Genomic DNA, 15,065 nt, shown 5'->3' with positions numbered 1-15,065 from the left:
AAAATGGTACTAAACTGTATATACTGTTTTCTATTCGGCATATTTCATATAGAAGTATATTGTTAACATTTTCCCATGTCAATAAATATTCTTCTATGGCTTAATTTCTTATGGCTACACTGTATTCTATATTCTAGGTATATCAAAATATTACTAACTATGTAGTATAAACTATACTTGTTTCCAATATTTAGGTTTTTTCTAATTTTTCACTATTATAAGCAACTATGAAAAACAAAATCATTGTCTGCAGATTTTTGTATATATCTCTGATTACTTTCTTAGGAAAAATTCCAGAAATGGAATTCCTTGTTCAAATGCTTGTACATTCTAAGAGCTTGACTGGTTCAGCCAAGTTGCCCTATAGAAAAGTTTCATCAGTTACACCCCGATTAGCGTTGTATTAGAATATGCTTAGAATATCGGTCAAAGATGTGGAAAAATAGGCAGTCTGGTAGGTAAAACTACTGATGTCTTTTTTTTCCTTTTTCTTTTTTTTTGCCACGCTACATGGCATGCGGGATCTTAGTTCCCTGACCAGGGATCAAACCCGTGCCCCCTGCAGTGGAAGCACAGAGTCCTAACCGCTCGACTGCCAGGGAATTCCCTTAATTGATCTTTTTTGTTTTGAAATAATTATAGACTCACAAGAAGTTGTAAAAATATTCAACTTTGCCTAGTAGTATCATCTTATATAACTAAAGTATATTTATCAAAACCAAAATATACATTCTTTGTTAGGTATGTGATTTGCAAATATCTTCTCCCAGTTTGTAGCTTGTCTTTTCATCCTCTTAACAGTTTATTTTGCAGAGTGAAAGCATTTAACTTTGATGAGATGTAATTTACCTTTTTTTTTACTTTTCCACTTTTTTTGGATTATGTTTTTGGTGTCATGTCTAAGGATTCTGTCTAACCCTGGGTCATAAAGACTTTCTTCTCTTTTTAGAGTTTCATGTTTTTCATTTAGATCTAATATCTATTTTTAGTTAATTTTTGTATAAGGTATGAGATTTAATTTGACGTTCCTTTTTTTTTGCCTTTGCTTGTCCAATTATGGAAGTGACTAATTTTTAAAATCAAACCTTTTATTGATGAATTTTCACAAAATAAACACAATTAAATAACCAGCACTTAGATGGAAAAAAGGTCAATACCAGCACTCCACAATCCCCCCTTTGTTCAGTCATTGCTGCTCTCCTCCCCACCAAGTAACCACCTCCCTGATTTATCATCAGAGGTTAATCTGGTCTTTTTTGACTTTTATGTAGAGGAATCACACAGTATGTACCCTTGTTCAGGCTCCTTTTGTTCCATCATTTTGTGAGATTCATCTGGGTTATTGCATATAGCGGTTCTTTCATTCTTATTACTGCATAGTATTCCATTGAATGGACATGAATTTATCAATTCTATTTATGGATATTTGGGTTTCCGGCCATTACAAATAATGCTGCTATGAACATTCTTGTACATGGCTTTTGGGCCATATCTGCACACATTCCTAAGGTGTGGATACCTAGAAATCGATTTGCTGAGTCACAGGATATATATATGTGGAGCTTTATTGCCCCGTGGTTTGCTGGTAAATGTTTAACAACTGGCTCTAGGGTGGGTGCTCATTTATAATGTTAGCCAGTTCCTGTGGTGTAAATACTCCAGCTGCCCAATTTCAAGCTACCAATGTGAAATCAGCTGATTCACAACATTCCTGGAAATTTAACCATCACTTCTTGTGAGCTCCAGCACCCATCACTCATACTGCCAAGCAGTTTTCCAAAGTAGTTGCACCAATTTACACTCCTGCCAGTAGTGAATGAGGGTTCTAGTTGCTGCTTGTCCACAGTTGGTATTACCTGACTCTCATTTCACTCACGCTGCATGGTGGATAGGGGCATCACTTGGTGGTTTTAATTTCCATTTCTCTGATGACTAATGAAACTGAACACCTTTGGCTACTACATTTTATACCTGTGGTGGCTTATACTGTCACATTTCCCTCCTTTCCAGGAATAGAAATATGGAACTTGATATCTAGTTTGGTTCAGGTACATAGAAATCCAGTTATAGTTTTGCATATCTGAGCATCTAGTCTATAAATTTCAACATGCCACCACCACCTCACTGGTATACTAAATCTGTGAATTTAAAAGGAAATAATCTTTTTTTGCTTTTAGTTTCCTAATTTATAAAAATGTGGATTATGATTCCTCCCTGTCTGGGCTATTCTGAGGGTTAAGTGAGATGCTTTTTATGTGATACACATCCAATAAAATCATTAAATAATTATCTTTTCCTCCCTACTTAGGGGAGAACTGTCCTACAGCAATACCTCTTATTTAAGATAGACTATGTCTGAGGATTTTAACAGTACCTAGAATTTTATGTTGACTTTGAGGTTACCAGGTTCTTAGTAACCTAGGTTACCTAGGTTCCCCTAGGGAGGCAATATAGCATCGCAGCTTACAGCTCTGGAGACTGCCAGGTTCAAATCCTGTGTCTGCTTTTTGCTTGCCTTGCTAGCTTGGGCAAGTGATCTAATTTCTCTGTATTCAGTTATGAAAAAGTTATAAAGAGCTATTAGGCCATGGGCTGATACTGAAAGACTGTTTAGTTAGGGAGATACAATGGGAGCTCTGAATCTGGTCAAGGACCATAGACCAAGGTTTGACAAACGTTTTCTGTAAACAGCCAAATACTACATATTTTTTGCTTTGTGAGCCATCTCTTTCACAGCTATCAGTTTTGTCATAGTGTGAAAGCAATCATAAACAGTACGGACGCTAATAATAGCATGGCTGTGTTCCAACAAAATTATTTATGGATGCAGAAATCTGAATTTAATGTAATTTTCATGTGTCAAGAAATATTCTTTTCATTTTTTTCAGTTGTATAAATACGTAAAGGAAAACACTCCTCCTGTGTGTCTACTCTCAAAAGCTCTACTCACAGAATACTTCACTTCTGACACTAGGCTTCCTACAAATCAAGTAATTCTGTGACACCAGCTTGGTGTCCTACAATTCAGTTCAGTTCTGACACTATCTACCTGGAGATAATGTCAGATCCCACAAGTTAAGGGCTCAGTCCTACAAGACTGCCTCTTCCCCCACTTCATATGCCAGTCTCAAGTTCAGGTTGCTTCTAACCAACCTGGTGTAACCCGGAGGTTCTCATGACCCCCTCCTCTGGTTGGATTAATTCACTAGAGCGGCACAGAGAACCCAGGAAAATGTTTTACTTACTAGATTATCAGTTTATCATAAAAGGATATAACTCAGAAATAGGCTGATGGAAGAGATGCATAGGGCAAAGTATGTGGGAAGGGGTATGGAGCTTCCAGGCTCTCTCTGAGCGTGTCCCCCTTCCTACTTCATGTATTCACCAACGGAGAAGCTTTCTGAACTCTGTCCTTTTGGATTTTTATGGAGCCTTCACCACGTAGGTATGACTGATTAAATCATTGGCCATTGGTGATTGATTCCACCTCCAGCTCCTCTCCTCTCCTGGGAGGTTGGGGGTGGGACTGAAAGTTTCAACCTTCTAATCATACGCTGGGTTCCCCTGCAACCAGCCCCAATCCTTAGGGGCTTTCCAAAAGTCACCCCATTAACTTAAACACAGGTATTGGTTAAAAGGGGTTTGTTATGAATAACAAGACATTCCTTTTATTCTTATGGCTCTGGAGCTATTTCAGGAACCAAGCACAAAAGACCAAATATTTTAACGAAAGATTCTCCCAGTGCTCTTGTCACTTAGGAAACTCCTAGGGCTTTTGGAGTTCTGTGCCAGAAATGGGGATGAAGACCAGATATATATTTCTAATTATAAATCACAATACCACAACATGTAAAAAACATTCCTAACTCAGGAGCCAGACTATGGTTTGTGATCCATTGTTTGCCAACCCCTGGTGTAGACCAGGTTGAAAGAGAAAGAGGCAAGTCCAAAGTATAATGCTAACAGATAGGATTGGGTTTCTGAGCCTAGAGAGTATTTTGTTTGTTTGTTGTTTTTTCCGTTTAGCTCAGGTTTTGAGTTGTATACTGTTTAGGGGCATGATACAGTTAATTTGTATATCAGGACCCACAAAATGGAGGTTGCCGCAGTGGCCTGTCCCACGTCACAAATCTAAACCTAAGTCAGCCTGCACTGTCAAGGAAACCTAATTTACACCAACACAATCCTCCAATTCAGTTTAGCTAGCCTACCTTACCCTAGAAAATAGGACCTGCTCACCTTAAAAGATAATACCTGACCTCCTAGCCAATAATGCCATTTCTGCCTTGCCTCTTCTAATGTGCTATAGAACTTGCTCCTGCCCAAAATCTCTCAGGAAGAGTGCTCTGCTGCTTGCAAGGCACTGTGCTCCACCAGTCCATGGACTGTTTTCCTTTGAATAAAGGCCATCAAACTCGTTACCAAATTGTATTATTTTGTCATTTGACAGCAAGAGATAAATCACAAGTATGGGTTTGTAATCAAGGAGAAGTAGATTTGGAAGTCAGAGCTGAATTTAAATTTTGGTTCCATGCCTTGGGCATGGAAACCATCTTAGACAAATTACTTAACTTCTTTGAGCCTCATTTTCCTCATCTGTAAAATGGGGCTAATCCTTCCTCATAGGATATTTGGAGGGTTGAATAAAATGAGATAATGTGCGAACTGTCACGAATCTAAAGCTTCACACACAGTGGCAGCTCAGTAGGTGATGGTTAGTATATTTCTCATTGTAAAAGAAGTGAAATCACATTGGTCTATAATCAATAAGATCTTAGTGCTGACAGATAGCTGAATATGCCACCCTAATGTATCTCTCTTTGGCATATGAGTTATTTTGAGTTGATTTTTTTCCAGAAACTGCAAACACAGCAGAAACTCTGAAAGCAGAGTAGAAACTACCCTTTTGTAAGGGAAATCTACATTTATAAAGAAAATTTACATTAGAAAGGGGGCCTCTACCAGGAAGAGAGCTTTACCAGATATAACATTTTTACCTGAGAGTTTTATTTGCAAGCAGGGCAATTTTTGCTTACCAAACATTTCCTTCTCTCACCTTCTTGTAAATTACCTCTCCCCAACGCCACCCCACCCCCAAAATAATCTTTCTTTTGTATTTAGCTGAAGATGGTATTTAAGGTAGTGACTTGGGCCATCTCAGAAGACTTACTCTTTTTTTCCTAGGTATCTCCAATGTATACAGGAGGCATACGTGTTAATAAACTTCTCTTTGTTTTTTCTCTTGTTAATCTGTTTTTAGCCAAGAACTCAGAATGGTAGAGGGAAAATTATTTTTCCTCCCCTACAATGCAAAAGAGCGTCAAAAGAAAAGCCAGTGAGAGATGATGGCGGCCTGAATTGAGCTACTGATGGTGGGAATGGATGGAAGTAGATGGATTTAAGGTGTATTTAGGAGGTAAAATTGAGAGAACTTGGCATTGGATTTGAGGGCTGTGGGAAAGAAAGGAGTTAAGATGGCATTCAGGTCCTGGGCTGGGCAATCGGGTAGATGCCATTTAAGTCTAACCTGTTTTTCTAATTGGGAAGCCATTTCATTGCCACTTAGATACCCCTTCATTGCTGTTGCTCTGCTGTTTTACTCATTTACCCTGCTGCCTGCTGAATGCTGCCAGCCTGGGTGTAATGCTTTGTTTCTGGCTGGCCCAGATGCATTATGTTGGATGAAGGAGAAGCCAGACATCAGAGAAATTGGATTTCCTGAGGAGAGAACCCACAGAAACTTCCTTGAAAAGAAAAAGGGAATGACCAAATAAGCATTATGGGATGATCTCCAGTCAAAGTCGGAGATGCTCTTTGGAGCCCAGACAGGAAAGTGAGTCATGAAACTAGCAGTGAAATGCAGGAAGAAAGGCTGTTGGCTCGCGTACAGCTGTGATTCTCTACTGGTGGGCTGTGCAGGAAGGTGTGCATGAGAAATCCCAGAGGAGCCTTTTCTCCTTTCAAAATACCACTATGGAGTCAAGTACAGCAGCACAGCTTGAAGCCAAGGGGTAATTTAGATTTAAAATTGGCAGAGATATTGTCAAAGAAGGAATGTTGGCAGGATTGAATAATTTGTCAGAGGTAAGACTCTAGAATATATAGAAGGAAAATGTCTATAGGTTTGAACTAGATGTTTAAATTGCATGATGGAGAAGAAAACAGAAAGAGTATAGAGATCCAATAAAAATAAGACCATATAGTATGGATAAAGTAGGCATCAATGTTGACTCTTTGGGGAAACTTTTTATTCTTTTAAACTCAATATTTCTTTTCCATTTTTTTGTTTTATCTATATCTGATTCTAGTATAAAAATGCTTACAAACTAATAGGACTCATTGGAAATGACACCAAAAGCACAGGAAAGGAAAGTAAAAGTAGATAAATTGGACTACTTCAAAATAAAAACTTCTTTGCGCCAAAGGACACAATCAACAGAGTGAAAAGGCAATCTATGGAATGTGAGAAAATATTTGTGAACCATGCTTTTGATAAGATATTCAGACTAACATCCAGAATATATGGAGAACTCGTAAAACTCAACAACAAAAAGCCCCCAGTTTGAAAATAGGCAAAGGACTTGAATAGATATTTATTCAAAGAAGATAAGCAAGTGGCCAATAAGCACACAAATAGATGCTCAACATCATGAATCATTAGGGAAATGCAAATCAAAATCACAGTGAGATATCACCTTGAACCCATTAAGATGGCTACTATCAAAAGAACAGAAAATAGCAAGTGTTGGCAAGAGTGTGGAGAAATTGGAACTCTTGTGCCCTGTTGGTGGGAATGTAAAATGGTGAAGCCACTATGGAAAATGGTATGGTGATTCCTCAAAAAGTTAAACATAAAATTACCATATGGGGCTTCCCTGGTGGTGCAGTGGTTGAGAGTCCGCCTGCCGATGCGGGGAACACGGGTTCGTGCCCCGGTCCGGGAAGATCCCACATGCCGTGGAGCAGCTGGGCCCGTGAGCCATGGCCGCTGAGCCTGCACGTCCGGAGCCTGTGCTCCGCAACGGGAGAGGCCACAACAGTGAGAGGCCCGCGTACGGAAAAAAAAAAAAAAAAAAAATTACCATATGATCCAGCAATTCCATTTCTGGGTATAAACTCAAAAGAATTGAAAGCAGGGTCTTGAAGAGATATTTGTACGTCTATGTTCATAGCATTATTCACAAAAGCCAAAAGGTAGAAGCCACCCAAGGGTCCATCAATCGATGAATATGTACAGAAAATGTGTTATATACACAATGGTATATTTTTCAGCTGTAAAAAGGAAGGGAATTCTGACATATGCTACAACATGGATAAATCTTAAGGACATTATGATAAGTGAATAAGCTAGTCACAAAAGGACAGATACTGTATAATTCTACTTATATGAGATATCTAGAGTAGTCAAATTCATAGAGACAGTAAGTGGAATAGTAGTTGAGAGGACTGGAGTATGAGAAGTTGTTGGGAGTAGATAGAGATTTTGGGTTTGCAAGTTGAAAGAGTTCTGGAGATTGGTTGTACAACGATGTGAATATACTTGACACTACTGAATGGTACACTTAAAAATGGTTAAGATACTACATTTTATTTTATGTATATTTTGCCACAATTTAAAAAATAGTAATAGGACCCTAAATGGTCTAGGGTAGCAGTGGTTTTGTTGTAACTGTGGTGATGCAAAAAGGCAGGAAGAAAGCTGAAAGAAAACGCCAGTGAAAGTAGCTGACAGAAGCTGTCCAAAGGCTGATGAGTGTGAGAAAAAAATCCCAACTGAAATAAAGGATCTGGGGAATTGCATTGGTGGAAGGACCTATCTACCAGTTCATTTTTTTGTCATAAATTTATTGAGGACTTCTGCTTAGAGGAAATGAAGGGTCAGTGTGGCTGGAGTGCATGGGGCTAGAGAACCTTGTGAGATGAAGAAGAAGAGGTAGGCAATGAATCAGTCAAGCAGAATCTTATAGACCCTGATAAGATCTTAAAAAGAGTAATACGAAACAACTGAATGATTTTAAGCTGAAGAGTGGAACAATCAGATTTGTCTTTTAGAGACACAATTCTGCTTACTTGGCAAAAAATACATTGAAAAGTAACAAAAGTGAATAATGGGAAGCATTTAAGAGGCTGTTGCAGTAATAAAGAGATTGTGATAGTTTGGACTAGGATAATGGCAGTGGAGATGAAACTATGTAGACAGATTTCAAAGATATTTAGGAGCAAAGATAGAATCTGGTGATGCACTGGGCAACAGGATGAGACATTAGCATAGATCCATCTTCGATACTCTCATAGATATACTGGTTGAACTTTATTTTCTGGGGGTTTCTTTGGTACTCCTATCCCTAGGATTTTGTGAGTTGCCTGGGACACACATGTTTGCCATCCCTCAACATAGGAATAACACATGTGTGGCATTGTTTTCAAAACTGGAGTATTACAGAATATATAGCTCACATTTTCTTTATTCATTCATCTGCTGATGCACCCTTAGGCTGTTTACATATCTTGGCTAATGTAAATAATGCTGCAGTGAACATGGGGCTGCGTCTATCTTTTCGAGTTAGTGTTTGCCCATTTGTTCTTGTATGCTGCCTACTTTATTGATTAGAGCTCTTAGCATAGTCATCATAGTTGTTTTAAATTCCTGGCCTGATAATTCCAACATCCCTGTCACGTTTGGTTCTGATGATTGCTCTGTCTCTTCAAATTGTTTTTTGCCTTTTAGTATGCCTTGTGATTTTTTTTTCCTTTATAGCCAGACCTGATATTCTGGGTAAAAGAAACTGCTGTAAGTAGGCCTTTAGTAATGTGCTGAAAACAGGAAATGCCACGGGAACTAGCATCAGGGTAGGAAACCTGAACGACAATTGATGATTTCCTGGAGGATCAATGACGACAACTCTGAGAGTTAAAAACTCCACGGGGATCTAGTCCATGAGGGTCAGGGGAAGCGTTCTATGTTCTATGATTAGATCCCTGTCTCTCAGTGAGCCTATGTGTCTGGACTGTGAACTTTGCAAGTATCTCTCAGGGTTTTTTGTCTCCCCACTTAGGTAGAACAGGATAGCTACAGTGGGCTAGAGTTGGGTATTTCCCTTTCCCCGTATCTGTTAGGGTTTGATAAAACCCCAAGCAGTTCCGGTTCCAGTTAACTAGTTTACGCTGGGCAGGCTGAGTTAAGAACAGAGTGCTCGGGTGTATTTCAAAGTGGTTCCTTTTCCCCTTCCCCTGCTGGAAGCATAAGGGGATTTTTCTGATATTTACTGTGGGAAGCTGGTCAAGCTCCTGGAGGTAAATCTCACAGTATTGTGGGTATCTCCCTGTGACTGGGTCCCCGTGGAGTTTTAAACTCTGTTGTCGGCACTGATCCTCCAGCAAATCATTAATTATAGTTCAGGTTTCCTACCCTGGTGCTAGTTCCTGTGGCATTTCCTGTTTTCAGACTCTCTGCTCTGCTCTGGTAACTCAGGACTCTTGTGTCTGTCTCTCCAATCTTGGAGACAGTGGTTTGTTCTATGTACTTTTCTCTTTTATGCATCCAAAAAGAGTTTATTTTTTAGTCCATTCATCTTTTTACTTGGTAAAGGGAGTGGCAACTTCTAAGCTCCTTACATGCAAAACCAGAAGTCTAAGACTTTATATGTTTGTTTATGTTACCTAACTTGTTTAAATATAGTCATAATGACTAGATTTGGAAATAAATTCTATACTTAAAGACTGTGGAAAATCACACTGTTCAGTTCTGTTGTCTGTCCACTATACTGTTGTGCTATTTTGTTTTTGTTTTTATAAGGGCTTGGAAGAAGCTACATCGTTTGAATGCTAAAATGTGATCTCATATTGATCTTAAATGTTAGTGAGGTTTCTCTTTAACATTGGCTTTTCTAATGATTTCATGTCATCTTAAATTTCTGTTTCACAAGCTTTAAATATATTTTATTTGGTGTTTAAACTATAAGGATACTGGGACTTCCCTGGTGGTGCAGTGGTTAAGAATCTGCCTGTCAATGCAGGGTACACAGGTTCAAGCCCTGGTCCGGGAAGATCCCTCATGCCATGGAGCAACAAAGCCTGTGAGCCACAACTACTGAGCCTGCTCTCTAGAACCCACAAGCCACAACTACTGAGTCGATGTGCCACAATTACTGAAGCCCGCATGCCTAGAGCCCATGCTCTGCAACAAGAGAAGCCACCACAATGAGAAGCCCAAGCACCACAACAAAGAGTAGCCCCTGCTCGCCACAACTAGAGAAAGCCCATGCGCAGGAACGAAGACCCAACACAGCCAAAAATAAATAAATAAATTAATTAATTAAATTTTAAAAACCTTACCATTTAAAATATAAGGATATTGTTAAACTGATAAAAAATAAAGAAGAGTATTGGTACTGGCATAAAGATAGACATATAGATCAATGGACTAGGACTGAGAGTTAAGAAATAAGCCCATACGTTTGTTGTCAGTTGATTTTCTACAAGGGTGCCAAGACAATTCAATGGGCAAAAAAACAGTCTTTCTGACAAATAGTGTCAACTTCATATCCATGTGCAAAACAATGAAGCTGCACTCCTACCTCACACCATATATGAAAAATAAGCTCAAAATGTCTCAAAGACCTAAATGTAAGAGCTAAAACTATAAATGTCATAGAAGAAAACATAATAGGAAATCTTCATGACCTTGGATTAGATAATGGTTTCTTAGATATGACACCAAAAGCACAAGCAACTAACAAAAAATAAATAAATAAATTGGAATACATCAAAATGAAAACTTCTGGGCTTCAGAGGACACTATTAAGAAAGTGAAAAGACAACACACAGAATGGAAGAAAATACTTGTAAACTGTAGGTGTGATAAAGGCCTAGTATTTAGAACACAGAAAGAAATCTTACAACTCAACAGAGTAACAAACAACCCAATTGAAAAGCAGGCAAAATACTTAAATAGACATGTTTCCAAAGACAAAATACAGATGGCCAAGAAGCACATGAAAAGATGTTCTACACTATTAGACATTAGGGAAATGTAAATCAAATCCACAATGGGAAATCACTTCATATCCACTAGGATAATATAATAATAATTTTTTTTAAATGGAAAATAACTAGTGTTGGCAACAATATGGAGAAATTTAAATCCTTGTACATTGCTGATTAGAATGCAAAATGATGTAGCTGTTTTAGGAACCAGTTTGGCTATTCCTCAAAAAGTTAAAAATAGTGTTATTTACCATTTGACCAGCAGTTCCATTGTTAGGTATAAACTCAAGAGAATTGGAAAAAAATGTCCACACAAAAACTTATAAACAAATGTTATAGCAACATTATTCATGATAGCCCAGAAATGAAAACAACTGAAGTGTCCATCAATAAATGAATGAAACAAATGTGGTATATCCACATAATGGAATATTATTCAACCATTAAAAAGGAAATGAAATCTGATTCATGCTACAACATGGATGAACCTTGAAAACAGTATTCTATGTGAAAGAAGCCAGTCACAAAAGAGCACATAGTGTATGATTCTAATTATATGAAATGTCCAGAATAAGCAAAACTATAGAGACAGAAAGTACATTTGTGGTTTACCAGGGACTGGGAGGGAGGGGGTTGGTGGTGAAGGAATAGGAAGTGTCTGCTAATGGGTATGGGATTTCTTTATAGGGTGATGAAAATGTTCTGGAATTCAAGTGCATAACTTTGTGAATATACAAAAAATCATTGAATTGTATCTTTAAAAGGATGAATTTTATGGTATTTGAATTATATATCTATAAAAAATTAAAAATAAAGATTGATATATGTGATTGTCACCATCTTGGACAATGGCTTTATAAAATATAGATATGAAACTTCTGGTGTAGTAGAGCACATTCTGTAAAATACATTTTCAATTAATATAAATCAATCACCAAAACATATTGAACAGCATAAAGATATCTGATATTAGAAACATTATGAATTTTTAAACTGCATACAGCTGAAAGTCTTGTGAGTTTTGAAAATGTTTCTGATAAAGACAAAATACACATTACATAGAGAGATATGACTTAAAATAGGGTTGATTTGATTCTTTTTCCATTCATGGAATGCAAATTAATGCTAATGATCTTTTTTTAAAGTCTAAGTGATTTTCCCCATTTGTCACTCTTTACTCTTTACATTTGTAACTTTGCTTTGCATTTATTCATTATTACTTCTCTCTCAAGAGACACCAGGATTTTTTTCATTCTTCCACAATTAACAAAGTCCCTTTCAAAAACAGCCAGTATTTTTGCTTAGTTAACTTTCAAGGCTTTGCTATTAAAAAAGCAATGAAGCACTTGTTTTATGCAATTTCTTAATTCCAGTCTCTAAACTGGAGACACTAGAGAGCATTCAGTGTGAAAGGGGAAGGAAAGAAAGGCTGATAAATACATTGCTGACGTTGTCTGTAGTATAAGATAAGGTGCAAAAATAAACAGGATGACTGTAACCGCTGTAGATAAGATGGTGAAGGGGCACTGAGTGGGTTGGCCCAGAAAATAAACATGGATTTATTTTATGGACTGTGCATGATAACCGCACTGTCTTTTGTAATTCTATGTGAGAAGGGAAAGCAATTCAACAGCCTTGGGGATCTTGCCTGGTAGCCTTAGGTTGTGGCAAGATCATGCCTATGGGCTGCCAAGTAGATCAAATTCAGGAAAAAGAATAACGATGAATTGTGTTGGCTACATTTCATTCTGTTACCTTGTGTGAACATAGAATGGGTTAGGAGCAAAGCTTAGAATTTTTTCTTGGTATTCTATTTGAATTTATTGAAGTGTCAAGTCTCTTTGTAACTTGTGTACCATTTCCTTCCTTTTCTATCACTCCTTATGTATATCTAACTATTCTTTTTAAATATTTATGATACTTTAAAAGTTCAAGTTCTATAAATAAAAATAAATATACATAAATAAATCTCACCAACAACTAGCAATTTGCTATTAAATAATGAATTGAAATAATTTTCTTTTAGTGGACTGTGACTAGTGATCCAAGACCTATTGACATTGTTTACATCCTTTAACTTAATTCATTAACTTTGCTTGTATAACTAAGAACAGAAATAATCATTACCTTGCCTCATCTGGTCACTGTGAAAAAAAAGTGGATGGAAGGCAACTGAACACAGGGTTAAAGATTCATCTTGCTCATGTCAAGAGGGACATAGCAAGGAGAGGGTGTGGAAAAAAGGGAACCCTCCTATAATGTTGATGGGAAGGTAAATTGGTATGGCCACTATGGAGGACAATATGGAGGTTCCTTAAAAAACTAAAAATAGAGCTCCATATGATTCAGCAATCCTACTCCTGGGCATATATTTGGAGAAAACCATAATTTGAAAGGATACATGTATCCCAATATTCATTGCAGCACTATTTACAATAGCCAGGACATGGAAGCAACCTAAATGTCCATCAATGGAGGAATGGATAAAAAAGATGTGGTACATATATGCAATGGAACATTACTCAGCCATAAAAAAGAACAAAACAATGCCATTTTCAGCAACATGGATGGACCTAGAGATTATCATACTGAGTGAAGTAAGTCAGACAGAGAAAGACAAATATCATATGATATCGCTTATATGTAGAATCTAAAAATATGGTACAAATGCACCTGTTTACAAAACAGAAATACAGTCACAGATGTAGAAAACAAACTTATGGTTACCAAGGGGGGAAGGGGAGGGAGGGATAAACTGGGAGATTGGGATTGACATATGCACACTACTGTATATAAAATAGACAACTAATAAGAACCTACTGTACAGCACAGGGAACTCTACTCAACACTCTGTAATGACCTATATGGGAATAGAATCTAAAAAAGAGTGGATATATGTATATGTATAACTGATTCACTTTGCTATAAAGCAGAAACTAACACAATGTTGTAAATTAACTATACTCCAATAAAAATTAATTTAAAAAAAAGAAAAAGAAATAGAGGGACAGAGCAAGAGCCTTAATCTCATCCAGCAGATGATGGAGTCCCACAGGGTCCAGCTTGGTTTCAGTCTCCAATGTGTTCCATTTCCTTCAGCAAACAAGGGACTAAAACCATCAACATGCAGGGACTTTCTAGCAGGTTTACATTTAGGATGAAAAAAACCTATAAAGACCAAGCTCTTTTCTTCCTGAAACTATTTTGCATTTTCTTTATAGCTTTTTCCTTCTTTTATTCTTTTTCACATATTGATCTTTTGTCTTTTTTTTCTTAAGTTAAGCTGCCTTAGATCTTCTGTATGCTTTTCAGTTTATGCATTTAAGTCCTTTTGCATTTCTGAAGGAGTAGCTGCTAAAGCTTTCTTATTATTTAATGACATTAAGTTTTACAGCTGCCACAGTTCTGTCTAGTTGCCTCTGGCCCTCAACTTGGTGTAGAGCTTTTGGAAGATCTCATAGAGAACAAAACAGCTGAAAACATTTATCATCCATGGGTATCCAGGAAGGAGCCCACCGTGATGTGTAGGAAGCATAGCTCCTCATTCTCCAGGGCTGAGGACTCTCCAGTCTGTTCTCCATCCAGCTTCTTGGTATGTTTTCCTGAGCTACTTCTTTTGAAAAAAAATATATATATATATTTTTTACTTTTGGCCACACTGTGAGGCATGCGGGATCTTAGTTCCTCCATCAGGGATCGAACCCATGACACCTGCGATGGGAGCACAGCGTCTTAACCACTGGACTGCCAAGGAAATCCCCCTGAGCTACTTCTTTATCTCTCCATCATTCATCCAGTTCTGGGGAAACACTAAACGTAAGGATTAACTCAGCAGGGCTGGGTTGTCCAAACCCTTCATATTTTAACAAATAGTTTGGCCATTGACCAGCTCCTAGGCAATAACCGCTAAGCTCCTGGAATATCTTGCCCGTTACAGTGTTTTTGTTTACTTGGGGCCTTAGTCAAGTCAGATAGTCTAGCTAACAATGGGATTCATGGTGGGGATCTTGGGCCATGTGACATCCGTTTGACCTCTGGGGGAGCTGGAGACTAAGTAATTCAGTTCAGCCATGTGGACG

Source organism: Globicephala melas, chromosome 13 (assembly GCF_963455315.2).
Source record: "Globicephala melas chromosome 13, mGloMel1.2, whole genome shotgun sequence".
NCBI lineage: Eukaryota > Metazoa > Chordata > Mammalia > Artiodactyla > Delphinidae > Globicephala > Globicephala melas.
The sequence above is the reverse complement of the archived record's forward strand: the minus strand, read 5'-3'. Positions refer to the sequence as shown.